Source organism: Mirounga leonina, unplaced genomic scaffold (assembly GCF_011800145.1).
Source record: "Mirounga leonina isolate KUSES-001 unplaced genomic scaffold, KU_Mleo_1.0 Mir_172, whole genome shotgun sequence".
Classification (NCBI taxonomy): domain Eukaryota; kingdom Metazoa; phylum Chordata; class Mammalia; order Carnivora; family Phocidae; genus Mirounga; species Mirounga leonina.
In genome coordinates, this window is record NW_023270442.1 from 1,457,027 (window position 1) to 1,484,251 (window position 27,225).

The 27,225-nt window shown below is 35.5% G+C and overlaps 1 pseudogene; it reads left to right on the top strand.

Annotated features, from left to right (window-relative positions):
* The first annotated feature begins 1,540 nt into the window (after positions 1-1,540).
* LOC118018738 lies at positions 1,541-22,471 on the top strand (annotated as a pseudogene).
* Positions 22,472-27,225: the final 4,754 nt, after the last annotated feature.

Sequence of the window (27,225 nt, forward strand, 5' to 3'; positions counted from 1 at the left end):
ATCTTTTTCATTTTACTTACATTTTCTAGAAAAGTGATTGTTTTTGTTTTTTTATTATGTATGTGATTGGATCTGAAAGGTTATGTGAATTTTATATTTGTATGTCTAAGGAGAAAATATAAATGTTAAGGCCCCAAGAGTTTAGAGATGTTGTGCCTTATATCCAACCCCAAAGATTTAGAAACTGCAAGAAACATTATAATCTATGTCCATAAACTGTCTGCCTCATGTTGACCTAATGTTCCTCGTGCATTCCCTCTGATAAAGCATGTTAGTAATTCCTCCTTTTAAATTAATATTTTATATTTAATATATGTCTTACAATATAAATTATATATTTATAGTAAAAATAGGAGAATTTGGAATGTAACAACAAATAAGATAGTTACAAAAATTAATCCATGATTTTTCCCAGGACCCAATCCATTAGTTTTTGCATTTACTTAAATAACCACAGAGGAAGCGGTCTCCTAACATTACATCTTAGTAATTGATAGATTGAAGTTTCACTTCTCAGTCTCTGAGGTAAACCAATATCCACTTCTCGCCAATATCCAGTTCTCCTTTTTTTCCCTGTTGTCTGTGTGTAAGACTGATTTGTCTGGCCAATATAAGCATAAGAGAGCATAAGAGATATGTGACATTTTGGACCCAAGGCAGCAAAGAAGGTTTCATGATTCTTCAGTCTGTTTCCTCAGGTAGAGGCACTGTGTTGAGAATAAAGAGCCATGATATTAAGGCCACCACGCTCACTGAGTCACTGCATGCAGGATAGGTGTCCTGGAGAATTTGCATGAGTCAGAAACTAATTTTGTGGTATTAATTCAGGTTAGTTGGAAGATTGATGCTTCTTCTGGGAATGATACCTTTTCTGAATCAATATCCTTCCCATCTTAGTGATATTTCTCTTTAGCCTCTAATACAATTGAATGCATCTGTATTTCTTTTTTTTTAAAAAACGTCTCCTAGCTTTACTCATGAACAATTCACAAATAGAAAATGTATACATATAAAATATACAATCTGATGTTTTGGCATACGTATACATTATGAAATGATTACCACAATAAAACTATTTAACATATCCATCACCTCACATAGTTTGTGTGTATGTGTGTGTTTGTGGTAAGCACTATATGATCTACTCTGTTAGCACATTTCAAATATACAACTCCGTATTATTAACTATAACCACCATGTTGTACATTAAATCCCCGGAACTTATTCATCTTTTCCCACAACTTCATCCTTTGACCAATATCTCCTCATTTCCCCCTCCTTCCAGTCCTTGGCAACCACCATTTTCCTCTCCACTTCTGTGAGTTTGACTTTTATAGATTCTACTTATAAGTTAGATCATGCAATATTTGTCTTTCTGTGCCTGACTTATTTCACTTAGAGTTCCTTCTTCGTAAAGGCTGAATAATATTTCACTAAATTAAGTTCCATTAACTCACTTCTATTTAATGATAATGAAATTCTGTGGTGCGAGAACACTTAAAGAAGAGAACTCTCTTGCACTTGGGCATGGAAAGAACCGATGAGGCCCAGATGCCATCACTCAAGGGACAACGAACTTGATTCTTCACCAACAGGTGGCATGCCTCATCTCAGCAGTGGAATGCGGTGTGATTACCTGGCCATGACAGAACAGGTTTTACTGGCTGTGGGTTCACCACTGGATAGTGGCAGATTGCAACACTGTAGCAGCCCAGGTGATTGCAACAAGAGCCAGGGCTATGGTGAGAAAGAACAGGAACCAGGGATTTCTCCCTGCAGGGATTCTTTTTCACCTAAAGTTTGTATACTTGGAGAAGAAATTTAACCTCAAGTATACATCATTATGAATATGATATTAGGTATACAAAGAAATGGTTAGGATGAGAAAACATTAAAATATTACAATTTTTTTAGAAAGGTGACAAATACTACCAGCATCACAATCCATGAAAATAAAACTTTTACTAATTAACTTTAGCCTGAGACAGTGCTGTAATATTTTTTCTACTTTTTTGCTGTATATTCTTAGATTACCGGTATTATGTAACAGTTTTTAAATATATTCTATAGAAAGGATAGAAAGATCTTTCACTCATGGTTGACCAAAATATATTTTTAATTTATCACTTGTAAAAGTTAACTTCTTTTTCTTTTAATTTTTAAAATTTTTTTAAATAATCTTTACACCCAATGTGGAGCTCAAATTCATGACCCTGAGATCAAGAGTCACATGCTCTTCTGACTGAACCAGCCAGGCGCCCGTAGGATTATTATTATTTTTTTAATTTAGAAAGAAAACCTCTGTCAAGATAATGTTTTATGGAGTCTCCAAGATGTGTAAGAATTTTCCAAAGACTAGTTTCTTGTGTCATTCTTTCAAACATTTTTTTTTTTTCTCCTCTACTTACTCACATGCTAGGGACAGGTTCTGGAGGGCATGCTCACACTGTTATAACTCCAGCCCTGCACACGTATCAGCACAGTGGGAAAAAGAAGCATTCGTGGAGGATATTATAATGGTATGGATATAGTGGAAGAAAGGAAACATGTATAAAGAGGAGAAATCTAGAGGGAAGTCACTGCAAAATGAGGTACATATATTCCACCAAACTCAACTAAATATATCTTCCCCTCAGCCAGATCCCAGTGATCACTTTGACCAGCACAAACACCACTGAATAGAAGGGAGAGAGAAGGGACATTAGGAGATGAGAGAAGGGAAGGTGGAGAAGAGAAGAAAGATATGATGATTGTAGCAGTCAAGTTCTCCAGGGAAACAGGACCAACAGATTATACACAAACAAATAAACACACAAACACACACACACACACACGCACGTGGGTAGTATGTAAGAGATTTATTTTAAGTAACTGGATCACATGTTTGTGGGGTTGGCAAGACTGAAATTTGTAGGGCAATCCAGTAGGCTAGAAAGGGTTTAATGCCGTAGTCTTGAGGGAGAATTTCTTCTGGAAACCTTAGTTTTCATTCGCAAGTCCTTCAACTGACTGAGTCCCACCTATATTTTGGGGGGTAATCTCTTAAAGTGAACTGATTATAGATGATAACCACATCTATGAAATAGCTTCACAGTAATACCTGGAATTCTGTTTGATTTAGTAAAGGGGTACTGTAGCCTAGACAAGTGGACACATTAAAGTAATTTATGTGTGCGAAATTCATGAAAGTGAGTAACAACATGAACACATTGCTAGGCCTTCACGATAAATCCATGACTATCTCATAAATTTTTCAGAGCAGAAAATGCAGAACAGTAGTGGTTAACTACAATACCGGAAGGCACTGCATTTTGAGATAAAGTTTCAGAACATAATAGAAATCCCATGTTGTGCTTTTGGGTGGGGACCTGACACTGGAATGGCTTGTTGGGGAAAGAGACATCTGCCTTTGCAGATGAGGATTTTGGACTTGACCCTTCATTTTTTAGACATTGAAACTGTATTCACCCTAAGAGCAGTACTTATGCAGGACATAGATCTTAGAAATGACTTGGTAATGGCTTAGTCAAGGAGTCCCTTTATTTGAAAAAGCTTCTGTAAATAACCACTGGAAAAATAACAAAGGACATGGCCATAAGACCCTGAGTCATTGAAAATGACAGGAGTCTGATACCGCATATTATGTTTCATCTTCTATTTGTTCTTCATATGTTAAACTCATTACACAGCTTAACCTTTCAATTAAAAATAAAAGTTCTTTTCTAAAAGAAGTTGAAATTCTGGAAAGATGAATATAACTAGAGGATTAAATGTATCAGTATGATATTGAAGAATCCTTGGGTGTGCAGAGAGGTTCAGTGAGAAAAGGTAGGAAAGAGAAGCAGTAATATAACAGGAGTGAGGAAGAAAATAAATATTTTAGCAAAAACAAAATTTATAGTAGGCAAACTAACTTTAGGGCTGTTGAAAAAGGAATTGATTTTTTAAGGCACAAAATCCTCACAGGGAAGAGAAAAAGTTGTTAAATATCAATTTACATAACAGTTTTGCAATATAGTAAAAAAAGAACTCTGAAGCTTTATTCTGTTACTGTAGCTAGCTTATGCTGTAGAAGAAAGAAAATAAATCAAATGTATTTATTTAATCCTTTTTGTCAGTAATACCCAGGGTGAAGAATTCATTTGTAGCTTTTTCGGTGCTGAGTTGCATCTTAGAACTTCACATATATTAAAGTAAAATATAATGCTTTTTGATCCTAAGACTTCAGGATATAGTTCATTTCTAGTTATGAAAAAAGGATGGTTTCTGCATAATGAAAATGTCACAGAAATTGTCTAACAATCTATCAGTTATCAAAATAAAGATTTTCAATATTTTTTGTTCATAGAATATATCTATTTAGATTTTTAAATTTTTATGTGATTCACGTTTCCTTTCACATTGAGTTACATAAGGTAGATAAGTCCTCATAATTCCAATATATTTTTAGAAACATTTAGGAGATTGTATTACAACAGCAAAAGAAAAACTTTCGTATTTTCCTTTAAGCTGTCATTGGGCTAATTTTTACTTTTTAGTCAGATAATGATCAGCTATAGAATCAAATATATTTTGCCTTTAAACTTTTCTACTCTTGAAAAGGGAGGTAGATAATATAAAATGGAAGAAAACTCAATGAAATGATATAGCATATTAAGAATTGCATCATTTATACTTAATAAAAGTTCCAGAAACCTGGATCATTAATGGAGACTCAAAAAGGATGAGTGAAGAATCCACTAAAATATGGATGAACCTTAAAAACACTAGGCTAAAGGAAAGAAGCCAGACATAAAAGGTTACATATTGCATGGTTCGATTTCTACAGAAAGTCCAGAATAGGAAAATCCATAGAGACAGAAAGATTGTCTCCACTATCCTTGTTGCAAGAGAAGAGAGACATGGAAAGACTAATGCCAGCAAGTACATGCTTTTCATGCAAGTGACACACATATCTACTCATAACTGCACATAATGTCTATTTCATAGCAAGTAACATGGACATGCCTACCACTTGAGGTGAGACAGTACACGTCACCCATATTCTCAGAAGGAGAGCCAGACATCTTGATGAATGGTACTAGGTTCTAAAACAATGTACTTTTAAAAATGTTACATTTTTAACTATGATCATGTGTTAATCAAAGAGTTTATTTTATTTAAAAATACTGTTCTAGGGCGCCTGGGTGGCTCAGTTGGTTAAGCGACTGCCTTCAGCTCAGGTCATGATCCCAGGGTCCTGGGATCGAGTCCCGCATCGGGTTCCCTGCTCTGCAGGGAGCCTGCTTCTCCCTCTCCCACTCCCCCTGCTTGTGTTCCCTCTCTCGCTGTGTCTCTCTCTGTCAAATAAATAAATAAAAATTAAAAAAAAAATACTGTTCTATCAAGAAAGAAAAAAGAACAATAATTACTGATAATCAGTTTATAAAACTTGTTAAGAATAAGAACAACTTTATAAAATCTATCATCTAAGTCTATATTTATCATGATTTTTAGCATGCAGTGAAAAAGCTGGAAAATAAACATAAGTATAATCAAATTGGTTATCTCCAAGTTAAAATAACACTTATTCTATTTATATATTTTTCTAGACTCTTCCCATAAATTTTCTAAAATGCATATTTATGATAAGCAATAAAACACTAAATGTTTTTAATGTGATTAGTGTTTTTGAATTGCACATCAACATTTTGGCTCTTTACTAGCCTAGTATTTTGAGCCCATAAATGATATTTTGTAATCAATATTAATGTTTATAAAGGACAGAATTACCATAGTCTCTTATAATAATATACACAGAATTGTAGTAATAATAAGGTAAAAATTTTTTATGGCCAAATAATAGTGAGGTTCAGTGTGGATACATATGTAACCTATGTTTTAATTATAATGGATATTTGTGTTTCTTCATTTAATTTGAAAAAATGTTATTTTTAGATACAAAGCAGCAAATAATAGACGAAAGAGCAGTAAGTAGGACTGGAAGGGGAAAGGAGCTATGCCAGAACCTAGAAGGAGAGAGTCCTATGGAAGAGATCATCTTGAGAGATGTAGTAATACTTCAGCCCAGAGACAGAGCCAGCCCATCACTGTGTTGGGTCATGCATGGACCCAGGAGAATAAGTACACTGCCATTACCATCCTTCCTTTTCCTATCACTTTTGGGTTCCCATTGGCTGAAACTTTCTGGTAGTAAATGTGCATGGGTGCCTTTTGAAGTTGTCATAGGGATCAGACTTGAAGACTTTAATAAGAGGGTAAGATGGGGAAGTGAGGCAGGAAGGCGAACAGAAGCTACCTGGAAAATATAGAATCACCAACTTATACTCGAAGGAAACAATGCCCTTACTTTGCATGTAAATCATAATTTGCTTCATCGCATGCATTAATTGTGGCAAAGATTGCTTGAACTGCACAGATTTATGTCCCCTTTTCATTGTGCAAAGTTGAGGGAGTTGTCCACCTGCCAGGCACTCCCATTTCCCAGCTTCCAATGAAACGATGATGCAGCTGTACAGCGGGTAGCAGACAGGAGTGCTGTGCACGTCATTGAGGGGCTCAGGGGGTGACTGCACAATCCTCCAAAATTTCTTTTTCTAGTTGAACAACTAAATGCAGGGTACTATGAGGACTTGGGGCATTGCAGAGTCACTAAATGATAAGAACTTCAGTCCCAGAGTCATCATTTAGTGGAGAAATGTCCAGGAGGACCACTTGACGAGAAATATTAGCATTTTACTTATCATGGGAAAGAAAAAAAAATGCTGTGTTAATGCACTGAGACTTAGGAGTTGTTTGTTTCAGTATCTAATGCCAATTATCCAGTCTAAAAATGCAAGTGGTATTAATCAAAAGAGGAAAAATGAAAATAAAAAAGAAGTCAGAAACAATTCTAAATATAATCATGTTAATGTTCATATATACCATATATAATATTTACATTTATATAATGCATGGTATGTATACTTTATATATAACAAAATGCATAACAAATCTTGTCTTCTGTGCACAGTCTGTTAAAAATCGTTCAACAAGTTTGATTCCTTTCAGAAATTGTATTTTACATTCTAAAATGTACATTTGATTCTATTTTATAGATTAAATTTTTCTATTACAATTTCCGGCTTTTCATCATTTTGACTATCATATATTATATTGATCAAATTAATAATAAGTCCTTGTTTGTACTAATGTCACTATTAGGATTATCATTCTGTTTGTATTCATTACTGGTCACCTTTTACTTGCCTTTTCCATGTCTGGTTATTTTTTTGAAAACCATAGTGCCTTCACAAAGCCAACGAGGGCTTTCCCTTTCCCTTATAGAAAGACAGGGTAAAGATCTGATCTCAAATTAGAGATTGAAATGCTTTGTCTCTATAACCAGTTAGATAGTTTAAATGCGCAGTCTTTGTAAGATTCACTCTACCCCTGGTCCATCTCTGTTCTTGGGGCATGTTCTTAGGACATTTCAATCTTTGGATTGAGACCCTGTCAAATCTCTGTTTCTTCAGCCCAGAAAACCTGGGAGATTTTGACCTGCAGAAATTTTATGTTTAGCTCTCCAGTTCCCTGATTCCTCCTGCCTCTAAGTCATTCAAATATGTTGAAGAGAAAATTGTGTTTTGAGGCAGGCTCCATTTCTCTGGTGAGATCTGTGCTAAGTATGACATAATCATAGGAGTTATTACTTTGTTTACTTGTAAACAAAACCACCAGCTAGCAGATGGAGATTCAGAATTTGTTCTTTGGGGAAAACTGGCTGTATTCGGGTATTTCCTTTTCTTTCTTTTTTTAATGGGTTTGCTTTTTTTTTTTTTTAAGATTTTATTTCTATATTAGAGAGAGAGAGAGCAGAGCAAAAGAGAGCCTGAGTAGGGGGTGGGGAGGAGCTCACCACCAAGCAGAGAACCCAACGTAGGGCTCGATCCCAGGACCCTGGGATCATGACCTGAGCTGAAGGCAGACACTTAATGGACTGAGCCACCTAGGCACACTTGTATTTGGGTATTTTCAAGTTGTCTATTTCTTCCATCAGCCCTGTAAAGTTTCAAGAGAATGACAATTTTACTTACTTTCAGTCGAGTTCCTCAGCATGGGCAAGTCTGACCCAGAGCCAAGCCCCTCCTTGGTCCCAGCTTATAATTAGCAAATGTCACCAAGAAGAAAACAGTTAGTGATAGGATAGTCAGCTCATCTAAGAGTCCTGCCATCTCTGGAATTCCAATTCTATTCTTACTGTTTTCACTGCTCTTAGTGTCTATGAAATTATGATTTTTGCAATGGACTGAGCTTTTCCAATTGTTACAGTGGAACTGTTAAGGTTGTCATGATTTACACAATATGAGTATGAATATATGAATTAAATGCATTATGAAGGTCATGTACATGAATTAAATGTATTAATAGAAGTTACATTACTATAACAGCTTCTGATGTGTCTCATTGCTTCTAATCTTAACATATCCCATGTCAGAGTACATTCTCCCCAAAAAAGAAGGCATGGTCCTTTAAAATATAAAGATATTTGTACTGCTTCTCCAACCTTTCTAATGGCTTCTGTGCACATTTAAATAAATCCATAGTCTCTCCTAGGGCTTAAAACATTACATTATATGATTCCAGACCGGCATTCTGACTTTAATTTCTAGAAGTTCCAACAGAAATTTCATATCCTTAAAATAGGTTCCCATCTTTAGGTTTTCCTATTATGACACCTGTCACCCATGATTACAATGCCTCACCCAAACTCTATCCTGTGTACTTAACACACACAGACCATATTTCTTATGTCTGAAAATCCCAAGCTTATTTTCATCTCAATTCTTTATCATTTGTTCATACTTTTCATAGAACTGTTGAATTGGCAAGCTAATTCCTCACCATTTAAGAATACAATCAAATGCCACTTCTCTGAACACCTTACTTAAATTAGTCCTCTCCCATCATGCTCAACTACACTATTTTACTTCCTTTATAACACTCAACCTTATCTGAAATTATCTTTTGTGTTTGTCCATTCTCTGCAGCATACTTCCAAAATGTAAGGAAGGCTATAATAAACTTTCTTGTACCATTTGCCATTTGTCAAATTATTTTGATAATACATATTTGAGGTGGATCAACTTTTTATCAAAGTTAATATTATGTCTTTGACTCATTTTGTTATGTGTTTAGGGAACTATTTTTTCCAATTTACATCTATTCTAGGAGAATGTGGAAGTTCAGTAAAGTATTAAATACAAAGAAATTAACAAAACATTATACTGTTCTTTATTTAAATTTCATGATTTTTAGCATTGAGTGATTAAATATTTTTGGATATTTATATAAGTAGAGGAAAGTTAAATTTGAATTTCCCGTGTCTCAACTTTTTATGCCTAAGAAAATTTTTTACATAATACAGAGAACATTTTCCATATGTACACAGATCTATCTTTATATATTACATGACTCAGATTCAAAATACAGTTTATATGAGTGAACCATTCAAATTCAAACCTACACAATGAGGTAATAGTGACTAAAATAAAAATATTTTTGTAGTTTCAAAGTATTTCAGAAAAAATTAATTCAAACATAGAATTATTTTTTAAGGTTTTATTTAAGTTTCAGTTAACATACAGTGTAATATTAGTTTCAGGTGTTCAACATAGTGATTCAACACTTCCATACAACACTCGGTTCTCATCACAAATGCACTCCTTAATCCTCATACCTATTTAACCCATCCCCCACCTACTTCCCTTCTGGTAACCATTAGTTTGTTCTCTATAGTTAAGAGTCTATTTTTTGGTTTGCTTTCCCCTCTCTTTTATTTTCCCTTTGCTCACTTGTTTTATTTCTTAAATTCCACATATGAGTGAAATCATATGGTATTTGTCTTTCTCTGACTTATTTTATGTAGCAGTACTTTAGCTCCATCTGTGTTTTTGCAAATGGCAAGATTAATTCTTTTCTTTGGCTGAGTAATATTCTTTTTTAATGGCTGAGATATCTTCATTATCTATTCATCAGGTGATGGACAGTTGGGGTGCTTCCATATCTTGGCTATTATAGGTGGTAGATAATGCTGTTATAAACATCGGGGTGCATGTATCCTTTTGAATTAGTACTTTTGCATTCTTTGGGCAAACACCTAGTAGTGCAATTGGTGGATCATAGGGTAGCTCTATTTTTAACTTTTTGAGGAACCTCCATACTGTGTTGCACAGTGGCTGCACCAGCTTGCATTCCCACCAACAGTGGAGGAGGGTTTCCCTTTCTCCATATTGTTGCCATCACCTGTTGTTTCTTGTATTATTCATTTTAGTCATTCTGACAGGTGTGAGGTGATATTTCATCATAGTTTTGATATGTATTTTCCTGATGATCGGTGACGTTGAGCATCTTTTTGGTGTCTGTTAGCCATCTGGATATCTTCTTTGGAGAAATTTCTATTCATGTCTTCTGCCCATTTTCTAATTGGATTATTTGTTTTTGGGGTGTTGAGTTTGTAAGTTCTTTATATATCTTGGATGTTAACCCCTTATCAGATATGTCATTTGCAAAGATCTTCTCCCATTCTGTAGGTTGCCTTTTAGTTTTGTTAATTGTTTCCTTTGCTGTACAGGAGTTTTTATTTTGATGAAGTCCCAATAGTTCATTTTTGCTTTTGTTTACCTTGCCTAAGGAGACATATCTAGAAGGAAGTTACTACCACGGATGTCATAGAGGTTACTGGTTATGTTTTGCTCTAGGATTTTTTTTTTAACGTATTTTCTTTTTATTATGTTATGTTAATCACCATACATTACATCTTTAGTTTTTTTTAATTGTTATGTTAATCCCCATACATTACATCATTAGTTTTAGATGTAGTGTTCCATGATTCATTGTTTGTGCATAACACCCAGTGCTCCATGCAGTATGTGCCCTCCTCAATACCCATCAACAGGCTCACCCATTCCCCCACCCACCTCCCCTCTAGAGCCCTCAGTTTGTTTCTCAGACACAGTCTCTCATAGTTCGTCCCCACCTCCGATTTCCCCCACTTCATTCTTCCCCTCCTGCTATCTTCTTCTTCTTCTTTTTTTTTTTTTTTAACATATAATGTATTATTTGTTTCAGAGGTACAGGTCTGTGTTTCAACAGTCTTACACAATTCACAGTGCTCACCATAGCACATAGCCTCCCCAATGTCTATCACCCAGCCATCCCATCCCTCCCCTCCCACCCTTCCAGCAACCCTCAATTTGTTTCCTGAGATTAAGAATTCCTCATATCAGTGAGGTCATATGATACATGTTTCTCTCTGATTGACTTATTTTGCTTAGCATAATACCCTCCAGTTCCAGCCACGTCATTGCAAATGGCAAGAATTCATTCCTTTTGATGGTTGCATAATATTCCATTGAATATATATACCACATCTTCTTTATCCATTCATCTGTCAATGGACATCTTGGCTCTTTCCATAGTTTGGCCATTGTGGACATCGCTGCTATAAACATCAGGGTTCACGTACCCCTTCAGATCCTTACATTTGTATCTTTGGGGTAAATATCCAGTAGTGCAATTCCTGGGTCATATGGTAGCTCTATTTTCAACTTTTTGAGAAACCTCCACACTGTTTTCCAGAGTGGCTGCACCAGCTTACATTCCCACCAACAGTGTAGGAGGGTTCCCCTTTCTCCGCATCCTCGCCAACATTGTTGTTTCCTGACTTTTAATTTTAGCCATTCTCACTGGTGTGAGGTTGTATCTCATTGAAGTTTTGATTTGGATTTCCCCGATGCCGAGTGATGTTGAGCACCTTTTCATGTGTCTGTTGGCCACTTGGATGTCTTCTTTGGAAAAATGTCTGTTTATGTCTTCTGCCCATTTCTTTATTGAATCATTTGTTCTTACGGTGTTGAGTTTGATAAGTTCTTCATAGATTTTGGATACTAGCCCTTTGTCCAATACGTCATTTGCAAATATCTTCTCCCATTCTGTCGGTTGTCTTTTGGTTTTGTTGACTGTTTCCTTTGCCGTGCAAAAGCTTTTTATCTTGATGAAGTCCCAATAGTTCATTTTTGCCCTTGCTTCCCTTGCCTTTGGCGATGTGTCTAAGGAGAAGTTGCTGCGGCTGAGGTCGGAGAGGTTGCTGTCTGTGTTCTCCTTTAGGATTTTGACAGACTCCTTTCTCACATTTAGGTCTTTCAACCATTTTGAGTCTATTTTTCTGTGTGGTGTAAGGAAATGGTCCAGTTTCATTCTTCTTCATGTGGGTGTCCAATTTTCCCAACACCATTTGTTGAAGAGACTGTCTTTTTTCCATTGGACATTCTTTCCTGCTTTGTCGAAGATTAGTTGACCATAGAGTTGAGGGTCCATTTCTGGGCTCTCTATTCTGTTGCACTGATCTAGGTGTCTGTTTTTGTGCCAGTACCATACTGTCTTTTTTTTTTTAAGATTTTATTTATTTATTTGACAGAGAAAGACACAGCGAGAGAGGGAACACAAACGGGGAGTGGGAGAGAGAGAAGCAGACTCCCCGCCGAGCAGGGAGCCCAATGCGGGACTCGATCCAGGGACTCCAGGATCGTGACCTGAGCTGAAGGCAGTCGCTTAACCAACTGAGCCACCCAGGCGCCCCAGTACCATACTGTCTTGATGATTACAGCTTTGTATTAGAACTTGAGGTCCAGAATTGTGATGCCACCAGCTTTGCTTTTCTTTTTCAACATTCCTCTGGCTATTCAGAGTCTTTTCTGGTCCCATACAAATTTTAGGATAATTTGTTCCATTTCTTTGAAAAAAGGTGATGGTATTTTGATAGGGATTGCATTATATGTGTAGATTGCTCTAGGTAGCATTGACATCTTCACAATATTTGTTCTTCCAAGCCATGAGCATGGAACGTTTTTTCATTTCTTTGTGTCTTTCTCAATTTCTTTCATGAGTATTTTATAGTTTTCTGAGTACAGATTCTTTGCCTCTTTGGTTAAATTTATTCCTAGGTATCTTATGGTTTTGGGTGCAATTGTAAATGGGATCGACTCCCTAATTTCTCTTTCTTCTGTCTGGTTGTTGGTGTATAGGAATGCCACTGATTTCTGTGCATTGATTTTGATCCTGCCACTTTACTGAATTCTTGTATGAGTTCTAGCAGTTTTGGGGTGGAGTCTTTTGGGTTTTCCACATAAAGTATCATATCATCTGCAAACAGTGAGAGTTTGACTTCTTCTTTGCCAATTCATATGCCTTTTATTTCTTTTTGTTGTCTGATTGCTGTGGCTAGGACTTCTAATACTATGTTGAATAGCAGTGGTGATAGTGGACATCCCTGCTGTGTTCCTGACCTCAGAGGGGAAGCTCTCAGTTTTTCCCCATTGAGAATGAAATTTGCTGTGGGTTTTTCATAGATGGCTTTTATGATATTGAGGTGTATACCCTCTATCCCTATACTCTGAAGAGTTTTGATCAAGAAAGGATGCTGTACATTGTCAAATGTTTTTTCTGCATCTATTGAGAGCATCATATGGTTCTTGTTCTTTCTTTTATTAATGTATTGTATCACATTGATTGATTTGTGGATGTTGAACCAACCTTGCAGCCCAGGTATAAATCCCACTTGGTCATGGTGAATAATCCTTTTAATGCACTGTTGGATCCTATTGGCTAGTATTTTGGTGAGAATTTTTGCATCCATGTTCATGAAGGATATTGGTCTGTAATTCTCTTTTTTGATGAGGTCTTTTAAAAAAGGGATTGATAAGATGTTGGTTGAAAAAGGGAAAAAGAAAAAGAAAGTTAAAAAATTAACTTTGAAAGACTAAAGACTTATGGGAAAAAAAGCCATAAATTCCAAGTGCAGTATTCCCCTAGCGCTGGAGTTCTGTCATTCTCATTGATGGGTAAACTTGGTCTTGGCTGGCTGTTCTTACTGATCTTCTTGGGGAGGGGCCTGTTGCAGTGGTTCTTAAATGTCTTTGCCGGAGGCGGAATTGCCCCGCCCTTGCCGGCCAGGCAAGTAATCTGCTCGGTTTTGCTCTTGGGAGCTTTTGTTCCCTGCAAGCTTTCCGTACAGCTTTGGAGGACGAGAATGAAAATGGCAGCCTCCCAATCTCCGCCCCAGAGAAGCCAAGAGCTCAGTGCCTTGCTCCTCAGTGCGCCTCCAGAGAAAAGCAGTCAGTCACTCCCTCTCCCCTGTCTCCGGCCGCACTCCGTGCTCACCCGGCCTGTGACCGAGTGTTTCTATCTCTGGCACCTGACTCCGTGTGGAGTCTCCAAACCCAGCAGATCCCTGCGGTGCGCTCCTGCACTGCTCCTCTGGGGGGAGTGAGGGGAGTCTCCCTGGATCTGCCGCTTGTTGGGTCCCTGCTGGAGGAGCAGGGGCCCGACTGTGTCATGGATCATGGTTTATGGCAACCCCAAGCTGAGAGCCCACTCCTTGGCTCCGTCTCTGCAGCCAGCTTCCCCGTTCTGATACCTGGGAGCTCTGCCACACTCAGGCACCCCTGGTCTTTCTGTGCCCCGAGCGTCCTGGGACCACACTGTCCCAGCGAGGATACCACCCCCCGCTTAGCCACTGGAGCGATGTCCCTCAGCCGAGCTGACTTCTAAAAGTTCCGATTTTGTGCTCCGCAGCTCTATCACTTGCCAGTAGTGGCTAACGGAGGCCCCCCCTCCCCCTGCCATCTATCTTCCTGAATATCACCTCAGATTCACTCCTCTGCACGTCCTACCTTCCAGAAAGTGGTCACTTTTCTGTTCAGAGGGTTGCTGCTATTCTTTTCTTCAATCTCCTGTTGAGTTTGTAGGTGTTCAGAATGGTTTGATCCCTATCCAGCTGAATTCCTGAGACCAGACAAAATCCAGGTCTCCTACTCCTCCGCCATCTTGCTCCTCCTCTGCTCTAGGATTTTAATGGTTTCCTGTCTCACATTTAGCTCTTCAATCCATTTTGAATTTATTTTTGTGTATGGTGTAAGAAAGTGGTTCAGTTCATTCTTTTGCATTTTGCTGTCCAGTTTTTCCAAACACCATTTGTTGAAGAGACTTTTTTCCATTGGATGTTTTTTCCTGCTTGTAGTAGATTAATTGACCACATATTTACAGGTTCAGTTCTGGGCTTTCTATTCTACTGATCTATATGTCTATATTTGTGTCAGTACCATACTGTCTTGGTCACTACAGCTTTGTAATATAACTTGAAGTCTGGAATTCTGATGCTTCCATCTTTGCTTTTCCTTGTCAAGACTGCTTTGGGCATTTGGAGTTTTTTTGTGGTTCCATACAAATTTTAGGATTGTTTGTTCTAGTTCTTCAGAAATGCTGTTGCTATTTTGATAGGCATTGCAATAAATGTGTAGATTGCTTAGAAATGGATTATTATTTCCTTTCCTAGATTAGATGAATATCAAAAGAGCTGATTTAATTTTAATGCCATCGATTATATTTATTACCAAGTCGTGTTATTCCTTAGTAAGGCCAAAAATTGACATATTCAGTTTTTATCCAAATGTTGATTTATGAGTGGTATTTTTAATATTTTTCCTCACTTTTTTCTTTCTTACTTCACCTCACTGTTATGATTTCTAAAAAACTCTTTAATGAAGCAGAAATTTGTTTGTGTTCTGTCAATAATGAAAGTACCTATTACGAAATAAAAAAAGGACCTGACTTTACTCCTGCCCAACTATCACATCTTCTAAACATGAATTTGATGCAGCTGATGTATCTGCATTAATAATATCTGCTGCTTTCATCATTAAATTCCACCCACTGCTTAATGCCTGGAGCTTCAAAAATATGAGAATTAGCTAAAAGAGTCTTAAATTAAAGAAAAAAAATTGAAGCTTTGAAAACATGTATTACCACCTATAATCTTTCATAGTGGGAAAAGTCACAGCCCACATCCATACATGGAATACATCAAATTCCTTAACAGTTGAGGAAATTTAAATCAAAGGAAATTATTGGTGGAAAGTTAAGTCTATGTTGTGTTGCTGGGTCAAATGAAGACTAAGACAATAAAGTAATGAGTGTAATAAATGTGATGCTTAAGGTCTGAAAAGAGGGCTCATTTCAAAGTAATTATATATTCAACTATACATAACATTAGATAATTTTTAAGTAAGGAATATTTAAACTAAATTTAAACATTAAAAACAGGTAATATAATTGGATATATTATATATATGCAATCTGTATATAAAAATGAGTTTTTTAACCTATTTATCTTCAGTATGTGAAGATTACAGAACAAAGAATACACTAAGAGGGATATAAGTAGGTAATCATAGACATTATATTGTAGGTATATCCTCAGTTTTAAAGCCCCCTTTTTTTTTTAAAGATTTTATTTATGTATCTGACAGAGAGAAACACAGCGAGAGAGGGAACACAAGCAGGGGGAGTGGGAGAGGGAGAAGCAGGCCTCCTGCGGAGCAGGGAGCCCGACGCGGGGCTCGATCCCAGGACCCTGTGATCAAGACCTGAGCCAAAGGCAGACGCTTAACGACTGAGCCACCCAGGCGCCCCTAAAGCCCCTTTTTACTATACAGTAAATGGTGGGGGGTGGGAGGGATGGGATGGCTGGGTGATAGACATTGGGGAGGGTATGGGCTATGGTGGGTGCTGTGAATTTTGTAAGACTGTTGAATCACAGACCTGTACCTCTGAAACAAATAATACATTATACGTTAAAAGAAAAAAAAGAAGATAGTAGGAAGGGAAAAATGAAGGGGGTGGGAATCAGAGGGGGAGATGAACCATGAGAGACTATGGATTCTGAGAAACAAACTGAGGGTTCTAGAGGGGAGGGGGGTTGGTGGATGGGTTAGCCTGGTGATGGGTATTAAAGAGGGCACATATTGAATGGAGCACTGGGTGTTGTATGCAAACAATGAATCATGGAACACTACATCAAAAACTATTGATGTAATGTATGGTGATTAACATAACATAATAAAATAAAATTTAAAAAAAGAACTGTATCTTCCCCTTCATGCCATTCACTGAAGATATGCTTGTTGATTTTATTTGTCCATTGTGAAAGATATTAAGTGTAGCATTATCCTTGACACCAAAGTCAAGTTATACATAACTTATAGGAATTGATCATAGACATTTCTTCACTTTAATGAAATATAATTGATATATTAATTTCAGGTGTACAACATAATGATTCCATATTTGCATATATTGCAAGATGATCACCATAATAAGTCTAGTTAATATCTATCACCATACATGGTTATAAATGATGAGAACTTTTAAGATCTACTCTCTCTTTTTTTTTTTTTCCACTTTATAATACAAGTTCATAAGCATTAGATTAAGAGCCACCTCTAATCAGATGTCAGGGCCTTGGTTTAGGGATTTTCTAAGGGAGATTCTTTTGCTATATACTTGGGTAAATCCTTTGTCCTCATTTACAGATTACTAAGATTCTTTTTGTCTAGTGACATTATTATCTTTAAGAATTCATAGGTCCATTTTGTTGAATTGCACATTTCCTCCCCACCATTCTGCCCAGCAGCATCCTTCATAACACTACTAATGCTCTCATTGTACTGGTTAAGTAGCTCATAGCTCCTCCTCATTAAGAGTTTGAAACATTCTCCAGAATTTGGAAATGTATTTAGTAAATATATAGTAAGCCACATTATTTTTCAGATTCCAAAAAAAAAGCTAAAATGTTAAGTTTCTAACTTTAAATTAATACTTCCAAGTATAATTTCCAACATTTATAACTGTAAATTAATTTACATTTTCCAATTATAAATTAAAATTATTAGGTGATAGCTTCATCAGAATGGACCATATATATAATATTTAAAATATATGTATATTTTTAAAAATCTGTTTCATTGTATTAGGACCCAAATTTCAAATGATGTTATTGAATTTTTAAAAATGATTTTTTATGTGAATACTATGCAATTTAAATTGTTGTCTGATACATACAGGCTTTATAGAGTATTAAGACACATATCCTGATTCATCAACCAAAATTTTATTCAGGATCTGAAATCAATGGCAGGCTTAATGCTTTTTAAAATAGATAGCACTGTTTTAATTAAAAATGTCAGCAGTGTAATTACTCCTTAAGCAAAAGGCCACAGAGAGGAAAATTGGACGATACTTAAATTGAGCATATGAGAAAATTAATTTGCGTTAAAAAAGTAGCAATTAGACACTTCCATGGCAGCATGAGAAAGATCACAATTTTGTCTTTTCTCCTTTGCAAAGTAGAATTTTTTGAATTTATTTATTTTAAAGGGAAACTAAACCAACAGAAGTATGGAAAATAACACTAGTTGCAAAACCCAAAAAATGCATGCTATCTTAAAATATTTCTAGGATATTTCATATTGCTTTTAACCCTCTCAGTCTTTTTTTCTTTATTCCCAAAACAGATTACTTAAACTAAAATTTTAAATCTGCTTCCAGTCTAAAATGCTGAAATACTTATATAGTTTTTGTGGTTTCTTAGATAATTGCTAAATATGTACTGCTTGATATCTGAGCAGATTGATCATTTAGCATTTAGTCAGCAAGAAGAAACAGTTGTCTTTCCCCTAAATTCTATTACACTTTGTACACAGATTCTTCATTCTCAGTACCCTTTTATAATTTATAAAAAAGGAATCTCAAAATAAATAACTGTCTATATACAATCCTGACAGAGAAAGAAGACATACTGGATTTACTTGATTGAAGTACTTTTTTTTTTTGGTTAATCATAATTGTTGCATTATAATTTTATAAATACAAGGAAGGTAGGCCCTATCATTTAGGTACATTCTGTAATGAGTCTTTAGACTTACTAGGATTAATCTCTATCTTGTCTTTCAATGTTTACTGTTTTTCTTTTCCAATAAAGACTGCTGCCATAACTGATAGGTGGATGATACATGGTTATCTAGTACATTTAAAACACTATACCATCTTACTGACCATAGGTCATAGTCATGATCACCATTTCTTACCCTTCACCTGGGCCAGATTTCATACCACAAGGAAGAAAGTAACAATATCTATTTTCTGTATATTTAGTTATCAAGGATTGCTCTCTCTCTCTGAAACCTTATTTCGTTCCATTGCTTCTACAGAAAAGTAAGACTGAAGCCATTATACTCTTATTGTAGAAGAGCAAAGTTTAAATGTCACTAATAATTGAGGTATTGTTTTCTTATTTTCATACTTCAATACATTTAATGGTTTAACATTTCTAAATTTTCTACTCTTTCAAATCAGTCTAGCCTCATCAAAATGTCATTTTTCTTCTAAAAAAACTTCCCATTTTTTCTAAGTATTTATGAGATAACATTATTTTAAAATTCAGTTTTTCTTATAACAGATGTCCCCAGAGGATATTTCTTTTCTTTGCTCAAGTTTTTATTTAAATTCCAGTTAATTAACATATAGTGTAATATTAGTTTCAAATGTAGAATTTAGTGATTCATTATTTACATACAACACCCAGTGCTCATCACAAGTGCCCTCCTTAATCCCCGTCACCCATTTAACCCATCCCACATCCACCTCCCCTTCAGCAACCCTCAGTTTGTTCTCTATAGTTAAGAGTCTGTTTTCTCATTTGCCTCTCTCTTTCTTTTTCACCTATGTTCATCGCTTTTTTTCTTAAATTCCATATATGAGTAAATCATGGTATTTGTCTTTCTCTGACTGACTTATTTCACTTAGCATAATACTCTCTAGCTTCATCCATGTCATTGCAAATGATAAGATTTCATTCTTTTTTATGGTTTAGTAATATTCCATTATATATATAGCACATCTTCTTTATCCATTCCTCAGATATTATTGAACTGTAATGTCTCCTCTTGGAATCAAATGGATCAAAATTTAAGGTGACAAGAGTGATATTATGATAATGTCTTGCTAATATAAGAGTATTCTTATACTATATTTCCTTTCTATGGCAGCCCTGTTTGTGGATTTTCCAGGTGGCATTCATCCTCATACATCAGTGATTAACTCTTAAAGGAAATGTAAACATAAATTTTCCCCAAAGTTTTCAGTGATGTTTATCATTGAAATACCTTTAAATTTCAATTCTTTAAGTTATTTACTTTTAAAAATATAACTTAATTCCTTTAATTTTTTATTTTTTTCTGGAAGAGAAAGACTGAAGTACTGAAATTTTATATGTTTTTTTCTTGTTTGTCTGTCTTGGATTAGGTCAAATGTGAATGTCTGAAGAATCTCTCAGTGGGGTCAGTAAGGATATGCCTGACATAGAAATATATGCCTGCAACTGATAAAAGTGTTATAAACTGAAATTTAGAATTGAAAATTATAAGCATATATGGGAGAATGAAAATAAAGCACTTGGGAGTGGATATGTAGTGTGGTCATAGGGAACTTGAGGAGATACAATTGATAATGGGACTCACCAGTGAGAGATGATTCAGTGAAGACATTTGAGAAAGAATGGTCAGAAAAAATTGGAGTAAAACCCTGATGCCTTGGAGTCATAAAAAGAAAGAGGACAGCATCACAATGTAGAAAGACATGCCAATGATATAAAATACTTCAGAGAGATTAAATAATAATTAAAATGTATCCATTTGAACAATCAGTAAGTTTATGGGGGTCACATTTATGAGTCATTCAATGGAATGGTAAAAATGGATGTTTAAATGCAGTAAGTGAAGAAAGCTGAGGAGGCGATGAACTGAATACATAGTTTAGATAACCTCCACTGGCAAACTAAATGTAGACAAGGAAATAGCAGAATACCTATTGGAGGAAGGAGGGGTATACCACTGAGGTTTTTTTTTTTTCAGCCTCATGGCATTGATATTTTATCTATTTAGGAGGAAGTGTGATCCCTGATAGAGAAAAAGTGGGTGGTAAGAGGGATTGCCTGCAAAAATAATCATGTAAGGGCGCCTGGGTGGCTCAGTTGGTTAAGCGACTGCCTTCGGCTCAGGTCATGATCCTGGAGTCCAGGGATCAAGTCCCACATCGGGCTCCCTGCTCGGCAGGGAGTCTGCTTCTCCCTCTGACCCTCCTCCCTCTCATGCTCTCTGTCTCTCATTTTCTCTCTCACAAATAAATAAAATCTTAAAAAAAAAAAAACAACATGTAGATTTTGACACAGTTACCCTCAGTAAAATTATAACCTAAAATTAATTACATAGAACTGATACTTACCAAGAATAAAGTATAAAAGAAGTTATGTACAAGATTCAGGTCTGGATTCTGACCTGACACATTTCCCTGTGTCAGAATACTTGCATACTAAATTTTAAAACTCTAAATAAAATGCAAATGGCACCACTCAGCCGGGCCCAAGCCTTCTCAGTAGCAGTGCCTGTGTCTTGGTGGTGGCCGTAGCCCAAAGTCATACTGGGGTTATACCATTTTTGTATTCCCTTAGGAAGGGGGCAGTGTGTATGACTGACTACAGTATCCACATTTGCACTTGGTGCTGGATGAACAATGGTGACATAAAAGCCTGAGGTTCTTTGACTACAGAAGACCAGATATTTATTCCAACTCAGATAGTCATGTAGGTCTTAAAGAATGGCTGTAGCAGGCTAGACCGATATCAGTGGGGGAAAGGCAGGCAATGAAGACTCAGACTTGAAGCACAAGAAGGATTCACCATACCATTCCTGGCATAAAAACAGAAGCAGCTATGTTATGTGGAAAAGGTAGTCTCTAGAAATTGTAGAGACAGCCAACTTTGTTGCTTATATTTACAATGGTCAATTAGTGACTATTTTAGAAGCTCTTTATGTCCTAGTAAGTGATTTTTTTTCATACTTTCTAAACAAAAAGACTAAATCTTCATGGGAAAATGAGGTGATTATTAAGCTGCCTGGGATCTACAATTACGGTCATTCATGCTTCAAAGAAAGAGAGGATCAGAGGATAGAAACTTTTAATACGTGTCTCACAAGTTAGTTGATCTGGGTTTGGTTTATTTTGAAGCATTTGTGGTCACTGTGTCTTTAATACTAATCTTTGTGGTAGTATCTTGCTCTAGATGTACAGACGTTTATATAACAATATGCTTACTCTGTAATTGGAGCATTTTCAGCATCTCATTTTATAAGTCTGGGTGTTTTTATTAAATACGTTTTTGTTGGAAAGTCTGTACTGGATATCCCTTGGCTCTTCTGCTTAGCTTTATAGTCTGTGTAAGCACAGAGATTAATTATGTCTAAATAGGGCCCTGGATATATTCAACACTTCCATGGTGATTCTATTATATTAGGTATTCTTTACAATTTCAGTTTTAACTAGTTTAGCTCTTCTTTTAAGAGGTGACAAGATGTGCCTACTGATGGTACTATGAGTGTTTATCTCACCATTTCATGCGAAAACACTAATATTTTTGTGCCTTTAAAGATGTCATTTTTTTCTACCAAGTCAGCCTATGTGTTTTCAAAAAGATGAAAAAGTAATGAATGACAATCTCTCTAATATGTATGCAATTCTTCATAATAATGAAAAAAATTAACTGGTGCAATTGAATAGCAAGCTGGAAAAAATCCCCTAGAGAAATGGAAATCTGATCGCATTATGAGAAAAAAATATTTAAAAGGCTAATCTGTAATTCTGCTACTAAATGAATTTGAATATCAAATGTGACTGAAAAAGCATTTTTCTTGTGTTAAGCAGAATTTTAGGATGTCCCTCATGACCTTACCTCAGGTGTTAGTCCCATGATTATGTCATGTTACATAGAAAAAGATGTTGCAGATGTAGGTAAGATTACTAAGGAGTCGACCATAAAGCAGAAATTATTCAGGTGGTGTTAATCTAATCACATGACCACTTTGAAGCAGAAAGTTTTCTCATTGTTGGCAGATGAAGTTAGAGAGATTTGAAGTACAAGAAGGATTTACCATGCCATTGCTGTCTTGAAAATGGAAGGAACATACAAAAAGAAATGCAGGTGACATTTAGAAACCAAAAGCAGATCCTGGCTGACAGCCAGACATGGAACAGGGACTTCAGTCCTAAAATGACAAGAAACTGAATTCAGCCAACAACCCGAGTAAGATTGAAAGAGAATTCTTCCCCAGAGTCTCCAGATAAGAACCCAGCATCCTGAGTCAACATTTGACTTTGGCCTTGGGTATAACTAAGCAGAGACCCAGCTGAGCTTGTCTGTACTTCTCATTAACAAAAACTGTGAGATAATAAAAGGAGTTGTTTCAAGTCATGAAGCTTATTTGTTACTCAGCAATAAAAAAAACTGAAATAGTCCCCAAACAACATTCTCTTAAGATAATCTTCCTATTTCCTAATTTAAAACAAGAACAATTGCCTTTCTTATAGTATAACAGGTCACAAAAATGACCTCAGTGTATGATTGGTTTCTATTTCTATTAGCATTTTATTATTCTAGAGATATTTTAAAGGTTGACTCCCTTACCAAAAATAAATACACTGATGGCAATTTAAGGAATCAACAAATACTTCATTTCCTCATTGGTGAAATAGCCATTGTAGAAGATGGAAATGCACTAGTAAGCTAAACCTCTTCACTGGTGAATTTGCATTTTCTTTGGTATTAAAACTTAAGGCAAAAAAAAAAAAAATGAATATCCACCCCTATATATATGATAGACTGCATTATTTCCCCAAGTTATTTCTATTCTGCCCAACCTTGCCATGGCTTTCTTGTTGGTTCATTATACTTTCATACACCTCATTAACTAAACATGAGACTTTGGCAGATGGAAAGAAAACAGAAGTAACAGTGGGTCAAATTCTGAAATAAAGCTGTAAGAAGCATGCCCAGTTTCCCTTAGTCCTCTTGGAGCTTTTGCTGCCTGCTGTGATGAAGCAGGTCCCAGGTGAATGTGGCAGCTTCAGCCTGGATTCTACCTTCAGCCGTGGTCCAACAATGAAGGCATACAAAGGTGACGTGGACTCACATCAAAGTCTGAAGTTCAGCCTAGCCCAGATGTACCTAGTTGACTGCAGATGAGATAAACTTAATCTCAATCAACATGTGTACTTCTTCTAAGTATGATATAAATGCTTGCATTGTAGCCATCAATATTTTGTGAGTTTTTGTAATACAGCATTATCTGTTTTTGTTTTGGGTGTTTGGTATTTTTAGCTTCCACTTATGAGTAGAATCATATGGTATTTGTCTTTTTCAGTCTGACTTATCTCACTTAGCATAATACCCTCTAGGTCCATCCATGCTCTTGAAAATGGCACAATCTCATCCTTTTAATGGTTGCATAATATTTCATTATATACATATATTAGATATCACGCACCACATTTTTTCCTTATCCATTTGTCTATTGATGGACACTAACATACAAAAAGCAGAATAAGACCTGTAAATACAGAGAACAAACTGATGGTCACCAAATGGGAGAGGAGTGGTTGGGCAATTGGTGAAGGAGAGAGGGAGATTTGGGCTTCCAGTTATGGAATGAATAAATCTCAGGAATAAAAAGCACAGCATAAGGACCACAGTCAGTGATACTGTAATGGCAATATAACAGGACAAGATAGATGGTAGCTACACTTGTGGTGAATATATCTTAAGGTGTAATCTTGTCAAATCACTAAGTTGTACACCCGAAACTATGTAACATTATGTGCCAACTATACTCAAATAAAAAGAAAATGTAATAAGAAATTTGATGAGTACAGTCTAATACCAGATATAATTTATGAAAAATATAAATGGTTTGGGTATGGAGAGCTATTATCAATTTTCTTATTGTAACAATAGGAATAATACTGCTTTTACTAGAGTTTAACCCTGACCTAACAGGAGAACATTAACGACTGAAGGCTCCATTTTAGTTTCTATTTTGATATTAATCCCCTTCAATTTAGCTTCCTCTCAATGATGTATAATACAAGTATAACCTTAGAGATAATTATTACCTAGTACAGAATGTTTTATAACTCTTTACAACATTATTCATATTTAAAGCATAAATTTATTTTCTTTTATTTGATGTTGATGGTTTAGTCATAATCACTTACCTTAAGGGAAAAGATATCTGTTTTTTCCTCAATATAATCATGGTAAACAATTATGTTATATATTAAATTATCCATAAATACTGAATTACTGAAACAAATACAACAACAAATGAGTAAGTGACATGGTAAATAAATACAGTTCTTGGCCATTAAAAACCGTCCGTGAAGACTGACAGTAACTATAATACATTACTCTTGTAATACATAATGATGATATACAAAATAATTTTATTAATGATAAATATATTTGAATTCAAATGACATGATTTTTCCCCTATTTTGAGTATCTAGCATTACGAAAAGTAGAAAAGAATTTTATGTAATAGAGCTACCGTATGCCAGAACAGAGAATTATCTTTAAAAATCAAAGATTATGCTCTGCTTCATTGCCCAAGTAATCAATTTCATAGTGTGACTATTTAGTCAGCTTTACAGATGAAGGTAGTACAGGGGAAAAGTTTAGAAATATATTATTAAGTCTACTTAAGAAAAATACATTTTAGAGTACAGTACTTAAGCTAAAAGTTTTATAATGTCTAATGGGAAACAAAGTGCACTAAAGACTAAGTTGAAAGAATGGATTTTGGCTATAGAGAAAAAAATAGATGAGTGTATTTAAAGAAAACTAAAGTCCAGCCAAATAAGCTATAATTATTTCATATTCTAGTCCTTTTCTGACACTTTTCTGAGATGGTAAATAAGTCTATGACATGCTTCTCTTAAACATAACAAACAAAAAGATTTTCCCGTAATACTTAGGATACATGGCACTAATTAGAACTATTTTGTAATACTGAGTATATATAAATATGAAGTGTAAACTTTTCACATATCATTGAAAATAAAAAATATACGAACATATGAAAATACATTAGAAGAGTGGAAAATTTTTATAGTACATAAAAATGTAACATACAGTAATGAGATATTTCAGAAAAATATTTTAAATATATCATGTGGTTGATACTACATTTTTAAGATTATATTAAGAAAAACAATGCTTTAATTTATTATTTTTTAAAGATTTATTTATTCATTTGAGAGACAGAGAGCATGAGCAGGAGGAAAGGGCAGAGGGAGAAGCAGACTCCTCACTGAGCAGGGTGACTGACATGGGGGCTCGATCCCAGGACCCAGGATCATGACCTGAGCCAAAAGCAGATGCTTAACTGACTGAGCCATCCAGGTGCCCCAATGTTTTCTTTTAAATAGCATAAATGGTAAATGATTTTGTGAAAAGCCCTCTTTTAACACAATAGTTTTTTTTTTTTTTTAAGATTTTATTTATTTATTTGAGACAGAGAGAATGAGAGAGAGCACATGAGAGGGGGGAGGGTCAGAGGGAGAAGCAGACTCCCTGCCGAGCAGGGAGCCTGATGCGGGACTCGATCCAGGGACTCCAGGATCATGACCTGAGCCGAAGGCAGTCGCTCAACCAACTGAGCCACCCAGGCGCCCCACAATAGTTTCTATACATTTGCAAAAAACTGAGAAAGAATAGACATTTACTTATACAATTAAAAAAAATTAATCTTAAAATGTTCACACTGCTAGAGAAAAGTTCCAAAGGAATTAAATATGTGCAAATATTTATATATGTAGACACATATTTATCTATCCAGTTAGAAAATGTTTAAGCATTTTAATCAATATTTTAATTGATCAAAATTAAATCAATAATTCAATTTTTCTTGTTTAGTTATTAAAGTCATAACAAAACATTCTAACATGTAATCAGTTTTCTTTCATCCTTTTGATCCAAAAATCATAGTTCACTCTTTTTTATTCAATAGAATCTGGAGAACTCAAGGAGACAACTTCATAAGCAAACTATGGTTTTTATTACAAGTTCTGCATCAAGTCCTATCTCAGAGAAATTTCTTGGTTCATAAATAAAATATGTTCTAAAAATGTGAAAAATCACAACCTTAACATTTCTCTTATAGGTATGGAGCAATTTTTAACCTCTTCTTTTTTATTATTTCTTTCTTTAATTATGCATTTATTTTTGCTTAATGTGAAATTTTTAAGTTTAGCTTTGTTTCTATTTAACTGCATAGTTAAGATATCTCTATCTATAGGAAATATCTTCTCTATACCTCTCTTTAACTTCAGAGTGCAAAATTTGTCTCTAGCTCCTCTAATCACATTGGACTAGTTATAAACGAATTGAATAAGCAATATATCATGCCATCTAATAAAAGCTTCCAAATTTCAGAAAAGATGAGAGTAGCATCTCTCAGACGT